Source organism: Rhinoderma darwinii, chromosome 4 (genome assembly GCF_050947455.1).
Source record: "Rhinoderma darwinii isolate aRhiDar2 chromosome 4, aRhiDar2.hap1, whole genome shotgun sequence".
Taxonomy (NCBI): domain Eukaryota; kingdom Metazoa; phylum Chordata; class Amphibia; order Anura; family Rhinodermatidae; genus Rhinoderma; species Rhinoderma darwinii.
The window spans coordinates 23,406,426-23,424,228 of NC_134690.1; positions in this window are offsets into that span (position 1 = coordinate 23,406,426).

A 17,803-nucleotide genomic window follows, 5' to 3' on the forward strand; every position below is an offset into this window, starting at 1 on the left:
GCTGTGCGGAGTACATCAGGGTATATGTAAGCTGTGCGGAGTACATCAGGGTATATGTAAGCTGTGCGGAGTACATCAGGGTATATGTAAGCTGTGTGGAGTACATCAGGATATATGTAATATTTGAGGAGTATATCAGGGTATATGTAAGCTGTGCGGAGTACATCAGGGTATATGTAAACTGTGTGAAGTACATCAGGGTATATGTAATCTGTGCGGAGTACATCAGGGTATATGTAATATGTGAGGAGTACATCAGGGTATATGTAAGCTGTGAGGAGTACATCAGGGTATATGTAAACTGTGAGGAGTACATCAGGATATATGTAATATGTGCGGAGTACATCAGGGTATATGTAAGCTGTGTGGAGTACATCAGGATATATGTAATATGTGAGGAGTACATCAGGGTATATGTAATCTGTGCGGAGTACATCAGGGTATATGTAATATGTGAGGAGTACATCAGGGTATATGTAAACTGTAAGGAGTACATAAGGGAATATGTTATCTGTGCGGAGTACATCAGGGTAGATGTAATATGTGAGGAGTACATCAGGGTATATGTAAGCTGTGTCGGAGTACATCAGGGTATATGTAAGGTGTGCAGAGTATATCAGGATATATGTAATCTGTGCGGAGTACATCAGGGTATATGTAAACTGTGCGGAGTACATCAGGGTATATGTAAACTGTGAGGAGTACATCAGGGTATATGTAATGTGTGCGGAGTACATCAGGGTATATGTAAGCTGTGCAGAGTACATCAGGGTATATGTAAACTGTGCGGAGTACATCAGGGAATATGTAATCTGTGCGGAGTACATCAGGGTATATGTAATATGTGAGGAGTACATCAGGGTATATGTAAGCTGTGCGGAGTACATCAGGGTATATGTAAGCTGGGCGGAGTACATCAGGGTATATGTAAGCTGTGTGGAGTACATCAGGGTATATGTAAGCTGTGCGGGGTACATCAGGATATATGTAATATGTGCGGAGTACATCAGGCTATATGTAAGCTGTGCGGAGTACATCAGGGTATATGTAAGCTGGGCGGAGTGCATCATGGTATATGTAAGCAGTGCAGGGTACATCAGGGTATATGTAATCTGTGCGGAGTACATCAGGGTATACGTAAGCTGTGCGGAGTACATCAGGGTATATGTAATGTGTGCGGAGTACATCAGGGTATATGTAAGCTGTGCAGAGTACATCAGGGTATATGTAAGCTGTGCGGAGCACATCAGGGTATATGTAATCTGTGCGGAGTACATTAGGGTATATGTAAGCTGTGCGGAGTACATCAGGGTATATGTAATATGTGCGGAGTACATCAGGATATATGTAAGCTGTGTGGAGTACATCAGGATATATGTAAGCTGTGTGGAGTACATCAGGGTATATGTAATCTGTGCGGAGTACATCAGGATATATGTAAGCTGTGTGGAGTACATCAGGGTATATGTAATATGTGCAGAGTACATCAGGGTATATGTAAACTGTGAGGAGTACATCAGGGCATATATAAGCTGTGCGGAGAACATCAGGGTATATGTAATATGTGAGGAGTACATCAGGGTATATGTAATCTGTGCGGAGTACATCAGGGTATATGTAATCTGTGGTGAGTACATCAGGGTATCTGTAAGCTGTGCGGAGTACATCAGGGTATATGTAAGCTGTGCGGAGTACATCAGGGTATATGTAATATGTGTGGAGTACATCAGGGTATATGTAAGCTGTGAGGAGTACATCAGGGTATATGTAAGCTGTGCGGAGTACATCAGGGTATATGTAAGCTGTGCGGAGTACATCAGGGTATATGTAAACTGTGAGGAGTACATCAGGGTATATGTAATCTGTGCGGAGTACATCAGGGTATATGTAATATGTACGGAGTACATCAGGGTATATGTAAGCTGTGCGGAGTACATCAGGGTATATGTAAGCTGTGAGGAGTACATCGGGGTATATGTAAGCTGTGTGGAGTACATCAGGGTATATGTAAGCTGTGCGGAGTACATCAGGGTATATGTAATATGTGTGGAGTACATCAGGGTATATGTAATATGTGCGGAGTACATCAGGGTATATGTAATATGTGCGGAGTACATCAGGGTATATGTATTATGTGCGGAGTACATCAGGGTATATGTATTATGTGAGGAGTACATCAGGGTATATGTAATATGTGCAGGTACATCAGGGTATATGTAAGCTGGGCGGAGTACATCAGGGTATATGTAATATGTGCGGAGTACATCAGGATATATGTAAGCTGTGTGGAGTACATCAGGATATATGTAAGCTGTGTGGAGTACATCAGGGTATATGTAATCTGTGCGGAGTACATCAGGATATATGTAAGCTGTGTGGAGTACATCAGGGTATATGTAATATGTGCAGAGTACATCAGGGTATATGTAAACTGTGAGGAGTACATCAGGGCATATATAAGCTGTGCGGAGAACATCAGGGTATATGTAATATGTGAGGAGTACATCAGGGTATATGTAATCTGTGCGGAGTACATCAGGGTATATGTAATCTGTGGTGAGTACATCAGGGTATCTGTAAGCTGTGCGGAGTACATCAGGGTATATGTAAGCTGTGCGGAGTACATCAGGGTATATGTAATATGTGTGGAGTACATCAGGGTATATGTAAGCTGTGAGGAGTACATCAGGGTATATGTAAGCTGCGCGGAGTACATCAGGGTATATGTAAGCTGTGCGGAGTACATCAGGGTATATGTAAACTGTGAGGAGTACATCAGGGTATATGTAATCTGTGCGGAGTACATCAGGGTATATGTAATATGTACGGAGTACATCAGGGTATATGTAAGCTGTGCGGAGTACATCAGGGTATATGTAAGCTGTGAGGAGTACATCGGGGTATATGTAAGCTGTGTGGAGTACATCAGGGTATATGTAAGCTGTGAGGAGTACATCAGGGTATATGTAATATGTGTGGAGTACATCAGGGTATATGTAATATGTGCGGAGTACATCAGGGTATATGTAATATGTGCGGAGTACATCAGGGTATATGTATTATGTGCGGAGTACATCAGGGTATATGTATTATGTGAGGAGTACATCAGGGTATATGTAATATGTGCAGGTACATCAGGGTATATGTAAGCTGGGCGGAGTACATCAGGGTATATGTAATCTGTGCGGAGAACATCAGTGTATATGTAAGCTGTGCGGAGTACATCAGGGTATATGTAATCTGTGCGGAGTACATTAGGGTATATGTAAGCTGTGCGGAGTACATCAGGGTATATGTAATCTGTGCGGAGTACATCAGGATATATGTAAGCTGTGTGGAGTACATCAGGATATATGTAAGCTGTGTGGAGTACATCAGGGTATATGTAATCTGTGCGGAGTACATCAGGATATATGTAAACTGTGTGGAGTACATCAGGGTATATGTAATATGTGCAGAGTACATCAGGGTATATGTAAACTGTGAGGAGTACATCAGGGTATATGTAATATGTGAGGAGTACATCAGGGTATATGTAAAATGTGCGGGTACATCAGGGTATATGTAAGCTGTGCAGAGTACATCAGGGTATATGTAATATGTGAGGAGTACATCAGGGTATATGTAATCTGTGAGGAGTACATCAGAGTATATGTAAGCTGTGTGGAGTACATCAGGGTATACGTGAGCTGTGCAGAGTACATCAGGGTATATGTAATATGTGAGGAGTACATCAGGGTATATGTAATCTGTGCAGAGTACATCAGGGTATATGTAAGCTGTAAGGAGTACATCAGGGTATATGTAATCTGTGCGGAGAACATCAGGGTATATGTAAGCTGTGAGGAGTACATCAGGGTATATGTAATCTGTGTGGAGTACATCAGGGTATATGTAATCTGTGCAGAGTACATCAGGGTATATGTAAGCTGTGCGGAGTACATCAGGGTAAATGTAATATGTGCGGAGTACATCAGGGTATATGTAATATGTGTGGAGTACATCAGGGTATATGTAAGCTGTGAGGAGTACATCAGGGTATATGTAAGATGTGCGGAGTACATCAGGGTATATGTAAGCTGTGAGGAGTACATCGGGGTATATGTAAGCTGTGCGGAGTACATCAGGGTATATAAAAGCTGTGCGGAGTACATCAGGGTATATGTAATATGTGTGGAGTACATCAGGGAATATGTAATATGTGCGGAGTACCTCAGGGTATATGTAATCTGTGCGGAGTACATCAGGGTATATGTAATCTGTGCGGAGTACATCAGGGTATATGTAAACTGGGCGGAGTACATCAGGGTATATGTAAGCTGTGCGGAGTACATCAGGGTATATGTAAACTGTGCGGAATACATCAGGGTATATGTAATCTGTGAGGAGTACATCAGGGTATATGTAATCTGTGCGGAGTACATCAGGTTATATGTAAGCTGTGAGGAGTACATCAGGGTATATGTAAGCTGTGCGGAGTACATCAGGGTATATGTAAGCTGTGCGGAGTACATCAGGGTATATATAATATGTGTGGAGTACATCAGGGTATATGTAATCTGTGCGGAGTACATCAGGGTATATGTAAGCTGTGCGGAATACATCAGGGTATATGTAATGTGTGCGGAGTACATCAGGGTATATGTAAGCTGTGCAGAGTACATCAGGGTATATGTAAACTGTGCGGAGTACATCAGGGAATATGTAATCTGTGCGGAGTACATCAGGGTATATGTAATATGTGAGGAGTACATCAGGGTATATGTAAACTGTGAGGAGTACATCAGGGTATATGTAAGCTGTGTGGAGTACATCAGGGTATATGTAATCTGTGCGGAGTACATCAGGGTATATGTAAGCTGTGCGGAGTACATCAGTGTATATGTAATATGTGCGGAGTACATCAGGGTATATGTAAGCTGGGCGGAGTACATCAGGGTATATGTAATATGTGCAGAGTACATCAGGGTATATGTAATCTGTGCGGAGTACATCAGGGTATATGTAAGCTGTGAGGAGTACATCAGGGTATATGTAATCTGTGTGGAGTACATCAGGGTATATGTAATCTGTGCAGAGTAAATCAGGGTATATGTAAGCTGTGCGGAGTACATCAGGGTATATGTAATATGTGCGGAGTACATCAGGGTATATGTAATCTGTGCGGAGTACATCAGGGTATATGTAGGCTGGGCGGAGTACATCAGGGTATATGTAAGCTGTGAGGAGTACATCAGGGTATATGTAATATGTGTGGAGTACATCAGGGTATATGTAATCTGTGTGGAGTACATCAGGGTATATGTAATCTGTGCGGAGTACATCAGGGTATATGTAATCTGTGAGGAGTACATCAGAGTATATGTAAGCTGTGTGGAGTACATCAGGGTATACGTGAGCTGTGCAGAGTACATCAGGGTATATGTAATATGTGAGGAGTACATCAGGGTATATGTAATCTGTGCAGAGTACATCAGGGTATATGTAAGCTGTGAGGAGTACATCAGGGTATATGTAATCTGTGCGGAGAACATCAGGGTATATGTAAGCTGTGAGGAGTACATCAGGGTATATGTAATCTGTGTGGAGTACATCAGGGTATATGTAATCTGTGCAGAGTACATCAGGGTATATGTAAGCTGTGCGGAGTACATCAGGGTAAATGTAATATGTGCGGAGTACATCAGGGTATATGTAATATGTGTGGAGTACATCAGGGTATATGTAAGCTGTGAGGAGTACATCAGGGTATATGTAAGCTGTGCGGAGTACATCAGGGTATATGTAAGCTGTGAGGAGTACATCGGGGTATATGTAAGCTGTGCGGAGTACATCAGGGTATATAAAAGCTGTGCGGAGTACATCAGGGTATATGTAATATGTGTGGAGTACATCAGGGAATATGTAATATGTGCGGAGTACCTCAGGGTATATGTAATCTGTGCGGAGTACATCAGGGTATATGTAATCTGTGCGGAGTACATCAGGGTATATGTAAGCTGTGCGGAGTACATCAGGGTATATGTAAGCTGTGCGGAATACATCAGGGTATATGTAATCTGTGAGGAGTACATCAGGGTATATGTAATCTGTGCGGAGTACATCAGGTTATATGTAAGCTGTGAGGAGTACATCAGGGTATATGTAAGCTGTGCGGAGTACATCAGGGTATATGTAAGCTGTGCGGAGTACATCAGGGTATATATAATATGTGTGGAGTACATCAGGGTATATGTAATCTGTGCGGAGTACATCAGGGTATATGTAAGCTGTGCGGAATACATCAGGGTATATGTAATGTGTGCGGAGTACATCAGGGTATATGTAAGCTGTGCAGAGTACATCAGGGTATATGTAAACTGTGCGGAGTACATCAGGGAATATGTAATCTGTGCGGAGTACATCAGGGTATATGTAATATGTGAGGAGTACATCAGGGTATATGTAAACTGTGAGGAGTACATCAGGGTATATGTAAGCTGTGTGGAGTACATCAGGGTATATGTAATCTGTGCGGAGTACATCAGGGTATATGTAAGCTGTGCGGAGTACATCAGTGTATATGTAATATGTGCGGAGTACATCAGGGTATATGTAAGCTGGGCGGAGTACATCAGGGTATATGTAATATGTGCAGAGTACATCAGGGTATATGTAATCTGTGCGGAGTACATCAGGGTATATGTAAGCTGTGAGGAGTACATCAGGGTATATGTAATCTGTGTGGAGTACATCAGGGTATATGTAATCTGTGCAGAGTACATCAGGGTATATGTAAGCTGTGCGGAGTACATCAGGGTATATGTAATATGTGCGGAGTACATCAGGGTATATGTAACCTGTGCGGAGTACATCAGGGTATATGTAGGCTGGGCGGAGTACATCAGGGTATATGTAAGCTGTGAGGAGTACATCAGGGTATATGTAATATGTGTGGAGTACATCAGGGTATATGTAATCTGTGTGGAGTACATCAGGGTATATGTAATCTGTGCGGAGTACATCAGGGTATATGTAATCTGTGAGGAGTACATCAGAGTATATGTAAGCTGTGTGGAGTACATCAGGGTATACGTGAGCTGTGCAGAGTACATCAGGGTATATGTAATATGTGAGGAGTACATCAGGGTATATGTAATCTGTGCAGAGTACATCAGGGTATATGTAAGCTGTGAGGAGTACATCAGGGTATATGTAATCTGTGCGGAGAACATCAGGGTATATGTAAGCTGTGAGGAGTACATCAGGGTATATGTAATCTGTGTGGAGTACATCAGGGTATATGTAATCTGTGCGGAGTACATCAGGGTATATGTAATATGTGTGGAGTACATCAGGGTATATGTAAGCTGTGAGGAGTACATCAGGGTATATGTAAGCTGTGCGGAGTACATCAGGGTATATGTAAGCTGTGAGGAGTACATCGGGGTATATGTAAGCTGTGCGGAGTACATCAGGGTATATAAAAGCTGTGCGGAGTACATCAGGGTATATGTAATATGTGTGGAGTACATCAGGGAATATGTAATATGTGCGGAGTACCTCAGGGTATATGTAATCTGTGCGGAGTACATCAGGGTATATGTAATCTGTGCGGAGTACATCAGGGTATATGTAAACTGGGCGGAGTACATCAGGGTATATGTAAGCTGTGCGGAGTACATCAGGGTATATGTAAGCTGTGCGGAATACATCAGGGTATATGTAATCTGTGAGGAGTACATCAGGGTATATGTAATCTGTGCGGAGTACATCAGGTTATATGTAAGCTGTGAGGAGTACATCAGGGTATATGTAAGCTGTGCGGAGTACATCAGGGTATATGTAAGCTGTGCGGAGTACATCAGGGTATATATAATATGTGTGGAGTACATCAGGGTATATGTAATCTGTGCGGAGTACATCAGGGTATATGTAAGCTGTGCGGAATACATCAGGGTATATGTAATGTGTGTGGAGTACATCAGGGTATATGTAAACTGTGCAGAGTACATCAGGGTATATGTAAACTGTGCGGAGTACATCAGGGAATATGTAATCTGTGCGGAGTACATCAGGGTATATGTAATATGTGAGGAGTACATCAGGGTATATGTAAACTGTGAGGAGTACATCAGGGTATATGTAAGCTGTGTGGAGTACATCAGGGTATATGTAATCTGTGCGGAGTACATCAGGGTATATGTAAGCTGTGCGGAGTACATCAGTGTATATGTAATATGTGCGGAGTACATCAGGGTATATGTAAGCTGGGCGGAGTACATCAGGGTATATGTAATATGTGCAGAGTACATCAGGGTATATGTAATCTGTGCGGAGTACATCAGGGTATATGTAAGCTGTGAGGAGTACATCAGGGTATATGTAATCTGTGTGGAGTACATCAGGGTATATGTAATCTGTGCAGAGTACATCAGGGTATATGTAAGCTGTGCGGAGTACATCAGGGTATATGTAATATGTGCGGAGTACATCAGGGTATATGTAATCTGTGCGGAGTACATCAGGGTATATGTAGGCTGGGCGGAGTACATCAGGGTATATGTAAGCTGTGAGGAGTACATCAGGGTATATGTAATATGTGTGGAGTACATCAGGGTATATGTAATTTGTGTGGAGTACATCAGGGTATATGTAATCTGTGCGGAGTACATCAGGGTATATGTAATCTGTGCAGAGAACATCAGGGTATATGTAATATGTGCGGAGTACATCAGGGTATATGTAAGGCTTGTGGAGTACATCAGGGTATATGTAAGCTGTGCGGAGTACATCAGGGTATATGTAATATGTGCGGAGTACATCAGGGTATATGTAAACTGGGCGGAGTACATCAGGGTATATGTAAGCTGTGCGGAGTACATCAGGGTATATGTAATATGTGAGGAGTACATCAGGGTATATGTAAGCTGTGAGGAGTACATCAGGGTATATGTAAGCTGTGCGGAGTACATCAGGGTATATGTAAGCTGTGAGGAGTACATCAGGGTATATGTAAGCTGGGTGGAGTACATCAGGGTATATGTAAGCTGGGCGGAGTACATCAGGGTATATGTAAGCTGTGCGGAGTACATCAGGGTATATGTAAGCTGTGCGGAGTACATCAGGGTATATGTAATCTGTGGTGAGTACATCAGGGTATATGTAATATGTGAGGAGTACATCAGGGTATATGTAATATGTGCGGAGTACATCAGGGTATATGTAAACTGTGAGGAGTACATCAGGGTATATGTAATCTGTGAGGAGTACATCAGGGTATATGTAATCTGTGAGGAGTACATCGGGGTATATGTAAGCTGTGAGGAGTACATCAGGGTATATGTAAGCTGTGAGGAGTACATCAGAGTATATGTAAGCTGTGCGGAGTACATCAGGGTATATGTAAGCTGTGAGGAGTACATCAGGGTATATGTAAGCTGTGCGGAGTACATCAGGGTATATGTAATCTGTGTGGAGTACATCAGGGTATATGTAATATGTGCGGAGTACATCAGGGTATATGTAATATGTGAGGAGTACATCAGGGTATATGTAAGCTGTGAGGAGTACATCAGGGTATATGTAAACTGGGCGGAGTACATCAGGGTATAATAAGAGGGTGTAATAATGGAGTAAATAAATAATAATTCATAGATATGTGGCCTGTGTCATACTGATAAATGGCGCCCGATCTTATCCGATTTTGGAACACTCTGCACATTTTGCATCATCATATTCTTAGAGGCAGAACTTTTTTCTTTTTTCTCCACCGGAGCCGTGTGAGGGCTTATGTTTTTTGTGGGACAATCTGTAGTTTTTATTTGTACCATTTTGGGGTACATGCGATTTTTTTTTTAGCACTTTTTGTTACATTTTTTTGGCAAGCCGGGTGACCAAAAACCAGCAATTCTGACAATGTTTTTTATTCTTTTTTTTTACGGCGTTCACCGTACGCTATAAGGCCGGGTTCCCACGAGCATGTGCGTTTTGCGCACGCAAAAAATCTGATGTTTTGCGCACGCAAAAGGCACTTGAAAGCTCCGTGTGTCAGCCCTGTATGATGCGCGGCTGCATGCTTTTTGCGCAGCCGCCATCATTATTACACTCTGTTTGGATCTTTGTAAACAGAAAAGCACGTGGTGCTTTTCTGTTTACATTTATCCTTTTCACAGCTGTTGCGCGAATCACGCTCGTCCCACGTAAGTGCTTCCGTGTGACCTGCGTGATTTTCACGCACCCATTGACTTCAATGGGTGCGTGATGCGTGAAATATGCTCAAAAAACGGACATGTCGTGAGTTTTTCGCAGCGGACTCACGCTGCATGAAAATCACGCACCTGTCTGCACGGCCCCATAGACTAATATAGGTCCGTGCGACGCACGTGAAAATCATGCGCGTTGCACGGACTTATATCCCGTTCATCTGAATAAGCCCTAAATGACATCTTTACTATATTCTGTGGGTCGATACGATTACGGCGATACCAGATGTTTTTAGTTTATTTATATTTTACAGCGTCTGCGCTATAAAAAAAAATTGAATTATTTATTTTTTGTGTCACCATTTTCTGAGAGACATAAGTTGTTTATTTTTTGTCAAAAAATCCGCGGGAGGTCTTGTTTTTGTGGGTCGGGCTGTGGTTTTTATTGGTACAATTTTGGGTACATGCATCATTTTGATGACTGTTTATTCTGTTTTGGGAGGGGTGGTGACAAAAAAACAGTGATTCTGGAATTGTTTTTTATTTTATTTTTTTGCGGTGATCAACTTGTGGGAAAAATAATGTGATATCTTTAGGGCATGACCACACATGGCGGAATTCCTCCGCAACTGTCCGCATCAATGCCGCACAGAATCTGCGTTGCAGATTCTGCAGCGGATCTGCACAAAATGTGCAGAAAATTGATGCGGACTGGCCGCTGCGGACTGCAGGAAAAGTGCTTCTCTTCTCCCTATTCAGTGCAGGATAGAGAGAAGGGACAGCACTTTCCCTAGTGAAAGTCAAAGAAATTCATACTTACCGCCCGTTGTCTTGGTGACGCGTCCCTCTTTCGGCATCCGGCCCGACCTCCCTGGATGACGCTCCAGTCCATGTGACCGCTGCAGCCTGTGCTTGGCCTGTGATTGGCTGCAGCCGTCACTTACACTGAAACGTCATCCTGGGAGGCCGGACTGTAGACAGACGCAGGGAGTTCTCGGTAAGTATGAACTTATATTTTTTTTTACAGATACATGTATATTGAGATCGGTAGTCACTGTCCCGGGTGCAGAAACAGTTACTGCCGATCGCGTAACTCTTTCAGCACCCTGGACAGTGACTATTTACAGACGTCTCCTAGCAACGCTCCCGTCATTTCGGGAGCCCCATTGACTTCCTCAGTCTGGCTGTAGACCTAGAAATACATAGGTCCAGCCAGAATGAAGAAATGTCATGGTAGTAAAAACAATACGCTCCGCAGCACACATAAGATCTGCGGACTTCATTGCGGAATTTTGACTCTCCATTGAAGTCAATGGAGAAATTCCGCCATGAGTCCGCAACCAGTCCGCCACTGCTCCGCAACAGACAGAGCATGCTACGGACACCAAATTCCGCTCCGCAGCCTATGCTCCGCAGCGGAATTGTACGCATCGTGTAAACGAACACTGCTAAATTAAAGTGAAAGTCAATGGAGAAACGGCTCCGCTGCGGATTAACGCTGCGGAGTGTCCGCAGCGGAATTTAAGTGAAATTCCGCTATGTGTGAACCCGCCCTTATAGTTTAGGTCGTTATGGACGCGGTGATACCAAATATTTGTACCTTAATGTTTTCATTTTTTTCCTATAATAAAAGTCTTATGGGAAAAAACGCGGTTATTGTTCTCTTAACTTGAAACTTTTATTTTTTTTCTTTGTACAACATTTTTATTTACTTTTTGGTTCGTCCCACTATGGGGCTTGAAGGCATGAAGCCCTGATCACTATTCTAATGCACTGCACCACCTACATAGTGCAGTATATTAGAGCTGTCAGTTATTCACTGACAACAAGCCTATTAGGCTTCACCTATGGGCGGGGCCTAATAGGCTTCCATACTAGGCAGACCAGGAGGCCATTGTTGGGCGTCCGGTTGCCATGGCAACAATCGGCACCCCCGCGGGTGCGATCTAAGCACCTAGATGCAGAGATCGCTTTTGGTCACTGCATCTAAGTGGTTAATAGGCCGAATCAGAGACTAGCTCCGGTCCTGGCTGTTACAGCGGGTGTCAGCTGTAATAAACAGCTGACACCCACTGGTGATGGCGCTGGCTCAGCTTCTAAGCTCGTTCCATCACCATCGCGTACAGTTACATAGGAAAGCGCTAACACACTACTTACGACGTAACTGTACGTAATTGGGGGGGAAGGGGTCTCCTCTACTAACATGTCTGTATTAGTAAATACTTGTATTCCCCATGATATAACAATTCTGGAGCATCTTTTATTCACAACTTTGCGTTGTGCTGTTCCTCTGTTATTCTTCCTGAATAAATTGACAACTGGGTGTTACCATTCCCCTTGTCAAAGGGGTGTGTCACTACACTGTCTCACCCTGTCAACTCTGATTGGACAGAGTGTGTAGGGTCACACCCCCAACTGGTAACACCCAAATATCAATTTATTATTATTATTATTATTATTATTATTATTATTAGCAAAATGCTCTAGAATTGTTATTACACGAATAATACAATAAACCACAAAACAACCTGAGGGAAGACAAGTCGCTTTTATTCCGTTTAAATTATAATTTGATTTATTGAAGTAAAAAAGTAATTACCCCCATATGAGCCAATCAACTACATTTTATTGTAAAATAGATTTAACCCGTTAGTGACCGGCCCATAGTCTATTTACGTCGGTCACTAACGGGCTTTATTCCGATGCCATAGACTTTTTACGTCGCGGCATCGGAGTAAGTAAACAGAGCAGGGAGCTGTCAGATCTCCCTGCTCTCAGCTGCCAGAGGTAGCTGAGGGCTGGGAGCGTCCCTGCTCTGCCGGGTGAGATCGATATTATTATCGATCTCACCCGTTTAACCCCTCAGATGTGGTGCTCAATAGCGAGCACCGCATCTGAGTGGTTTTGGAGAGATGGAGGGAGCTCCCTCTCATCCCACCGACACCCGGCGATACGATCGCCGAGTGTCTGTGTCTCCCATGGCAGCCGGGGGCCTAATAAAGGCCCCCAGGTCTGCCTGGAGCGAATGCCTGCTAGATCATGCCGGAGGCATGACCTAGCAGATGCCTGGCCGTTTTAAATCGACAGGCAGTAATACACTGCAATACAGAAGTATTGCAGTGTATTATAATAGCGATCGGAGGATCGCATAGTGAAGTCCCCTAGTGGGACTAGTAAAAAAGTTAAAAAAAGTTTAATAAAGTTAATTTAAAAAAAATGTGAAAAAAAAATTGAAAAACCCACTTTTTCCCCTTACAAACTGCTTTAGTATTAAAAAACCAAAATAAAGTAATAAAGTTACACATATTTGGTATTGCCGCGTCCGTAACGACCCCGACTATAAAGCTATTACATTATTTAACCCGCACGGTGAACGCCGTAAAAAAATAAATAAAAAAAGATGGAAAAATTACTGTTTTCTGTGAATCCTGACTTTAAAAAAATGTGATTAAAAAGTGATCAAAAAGTCGCATCTACTCTCAAATGGTACCAATAAAAACTACAAGTCTTCCCGCAAAAAAAAAGCCCTCATACAACCGCATCGGCGAAAAAATAAAAACGTTACGGCTCTTCAAATATGGAGACACAAAAACAAATAATTTAGCAAAAAAAGCGTTTTTACTGTGTAAAAGTAGTAAAACATACAAAAACTATACAAATTTGGTATTGTTGCAATAGTAACAACCCGCTAAATAAACGTATTGTGTTATTTATAGCACATGGTAAACGGCGTAGATTTAGGACGCAAAAAAGTGTGGCGAATGTTCAGATTATTTTCTATTCCCCCCAAAAAAAAGTTAATAAAAGTTAATCAATAAATAATATGTACCTCAAAATGGTGCTATTAAGAAATACAACTTGTCCCGCAAAAAACAAGACCTTATACAGCTATGTCGACGCAAAAATAAAAAGGTTATAGCTCTTGGAATGCGATGATTGAAAAACGTAAAAAATAGCTTGGTCATTAAGGTCTAAAATAGGCTGGTCATTAAGGGGTTAATAAAGCCTTGTTCACAAAGTGCAGTTCTGGGCAGTTTGTGAACAAACAATTTCCAGCCAAAACCAGGACTAGATCATAAAAAATGGAAAGGAACGTAGAAAGTCTTATACTCCTCCACTTCTTAGGATCCAATCCCGGTTTTGACCATGAAAAACTGCAGCAAGGTTGCACTGTGTGAAGGCGGCCTTAAGCTTCTTTCGGACGACGTATTGTACCCTTATTCCAGATGTATAAAAACCTTTCCAAAAATAGAAGAAATGAGCACGGGGCAAATATTTTTAATTAATACATTAATCATAAATTGGCATCCTTACATATTTTACAAATCACCATTATTATCTCGATCGCCATCATTACTATTACCTTTTTAACCAGTTTTTGCACAATTTTTTTAGAACAAACTTGTACATTTTTGTTCCTTTTCACTACTGATTTGAACACCTTGAGGACACAACAATTTCTTTTTTCCTATCACTGCGTTCCCAGAGCCATAACCCTTATTTTTTTTCTGTCGACATAGCCGTATGAGGGCTTGTTTCTTGTGAGACAATTTGGATTTTTTAATGCACCGTTTGGAATTTACAATTTTCTATTTAAAAAAAATTGTGTTTATTGTCTTTTGTTTTACAGACTTTATTTAACAATTAATAATTTATTTTATTATTTGTATACTCCCATGAGGTTATATACTGCTGTATGACATTATATTACTGCCTGTTTATATACAATACACAGGCAGCTGCTAACATTTGACACTGTCCCCCATAGACGCCTAATGGGTAAATTAAGGACTATAGGTTTAGAAAATATAGTTTGTAATTGGATTGAGAATTGGCTCAAGGACCGTATCCAGAGAGTTGTGGTCAATGATTCCTTCTCTGAATGGTCCCCAGTTATAAGTGGTGTACCCCAGGGTTCAGTGCTGGGACCACTATTATTCAACTTATTTATTAATGATCTAGAGGATGGGATTAATAGCACTATTTCTATTTTTGCAGATGACACCAAGCTATGTAATATAGTTCAGTCTATGGAAGATGTTCGTGAATTGCAGGCAGATTTAAACAAACTAAGTGTTTGGGCGTCCACTTGGCAGATGAAGTTTAATGTAGATAAATGTAAAGTTATGCATCTGGGTACCAACAACCTGCATGCATTATATGTCCTAGGGGGCGCTACACTGGCGGATTCACTTGTTGAGAAGGATCTGGGTGTACTTGTAAATCATAAACTCAATAACAGCACAATGTCAATCAGCTGCTTCAAAGGCCAGCAGGATACTGTCGTGTATTAAAAGAGGCATGGACTCGCGGGACAGGGATGTAATAATGCCACTTTACAAAGCATTAGTGAGGCCTCATCTAGAATATGCAGTCCAGTTCTGGGCTCCAGTTCATAGAAAGGATGCCCTGGAGTTGGAAAAAATACAAAGAAGAGCAACGAAGCTAATTAGGGGCAGGGAGAATTTAAGTTATGAGGAAAGATTGAAAGAATTAAACCTATTTAGCCTTGAAAAAAGACGACTAAGGGGGGACATGATTAACTTATATAAATATATTAATGGCACATACAAAAAATATGGTGAAATCCTGTTCCATGTAAAACCCCCTCAAAAAACAAGGGGGCACTCCCTCCGTCTGGAGAAAAAAAGGTTCAAGCTGCAGAGGCGACAAGGCTTCTTTACTGTGAGAACTGTGAATCTATGGAATAGCCTACCGCAGGAGCTGGTCACAGCAGGGACAGTAGATGGCTTTAAAAAAGGGTTAGATAATTTCCTAGAACAAAAAAATATTAGCTCCTATGTGTAGAAATGTTTCCTTCCCTTTTCCCGTCCCTTGGTTGAACTTGATGGACATGTGTCTTTTTTCAGCCGTACTAACTATGTAACTATGTAACTATGTAACATAATTGGGTATGATTGTTCAGGCATTTACGGGGGGAGGGGGTCTTTTGTTAGGTCCCTATCTGCCAGTATATAATGGCTGGCCCGGCAAATAGAATGCTGTAGGGGCGATCTCTATTTGAAGGGAGCCCCCTACCTTAGAATGGACCATGATATCAAGGGGTCTAAGCTCTGATCCTGGCTGTTGCTGTAGCAGAGTGATTGTTAATCCAAATTATCCTTATTCTGAATAGGTTAATTCGGAGCCCTTGAGGACTGGAACCCCAAAAAGAAACCACCTGGTATAATTTAGTTGTGTATGGTGGTATTATTTGGGGATTGAATTGTAGTCTTATGTGGGAACTATATGGTAGTATTATGTGGGCTCAAATTATGAGAACTAAATGGCAAGTGTGGGGCTCTTCTTGATTGTTACCCAGGGCCCCGAAGTCTTATAAGAAATTGTTAAAGTGGTTCTAAAATATGTCGATCAGGGTTTATGTGATCAGTTCTATGGGCTATGAAAGCAGAAAATAAATGATAAAATAAGTAATAAATATTAAAATAATTAAGTAATAGTAGTAAAAAATTAAACAATACACACAAACTAAGCTTTTGCCAAAATTATAATCTGTTCCGCTCTCGGAAAGCCTAAAAGTCCTATGTCTACAAACACAGATACAAAGTTTTTGTCCGCAATGAGATTATACCATTTTATTTGTGTTTCATCAATGATTTACGGTTAATCTCATGTGTTAACACTTTTTTTCTTCCCTTACAGTAAATCACTCAGTAGTGACAATGGGTTCAATGAGTTTAAGGTCAGGATACCTCACTAAGATATATAAACCATTTCCTCAATGGATTCTCTTGTTTGACCTTCAACAAGAGAAGCTGATTTACAACCACAGGTACGGTGAAATGTTTATTTGAAATTATTGGGCTTTATAGAATATAAGTTATCATTAGGTTTATTCAATTGAGTGCCAAGTGTGGAGGGGTCATCCGAAGAAACCAATTTTTTGTCTGTTTTATTTTTTTTTATTTCTTGCATGGCGCCATCTTGTAATAATTATAGTGGAAAACTAATCTTAATCTTCATGAAAAATTACATTTGAGCTCTTTTACTATATCTGTAGACCTAAGGACTTATATGGATTTTTTCTAGAAGGTTCTTTCTAAATTTAAAAAAACGATGCGTCTTGTACAATTCATTTTGTTCATTGGGATTTACAGACAGGTGGATCTTGCTGTTTGTTTTTGCCATTATTAGTTCACTTTTTACTAGTTTTTGTTGTTGAAAGTATTAGGCTATTTTCACACAAGCGTAATACAGGTGCATCCATGCATCTGTATTATACCCGCAAATCCATTCCATTTCGCAGGGTCCGAAGACCCAAACAAACTGTAGAGGGTCCTATTATTCTGTTAATTACACTAAGGGGGAACTTGGGGGAAACTGGCAAAAGGCTGGATTTAGACTGCAGTTTTGATTCTCAAAGCCAGGAGTGAAAATTAAAAATACTACATATATATATATATATCCTTGCTTTACTACTTTTTCTTCCTTTTCAATTATCTCCTGGTTTTGGCAGAATAATCTACATCAAAAACTTCTTGTGAGAATCTGGCCTTAGTTCTAAAGAAATAAAAATTGTTGGGAAAACGGCATTGATGCCCCATGTTACGGTGTATTACCGTCTTGTTTTTGTTTTATTTATTTATTTTTCTTATTTT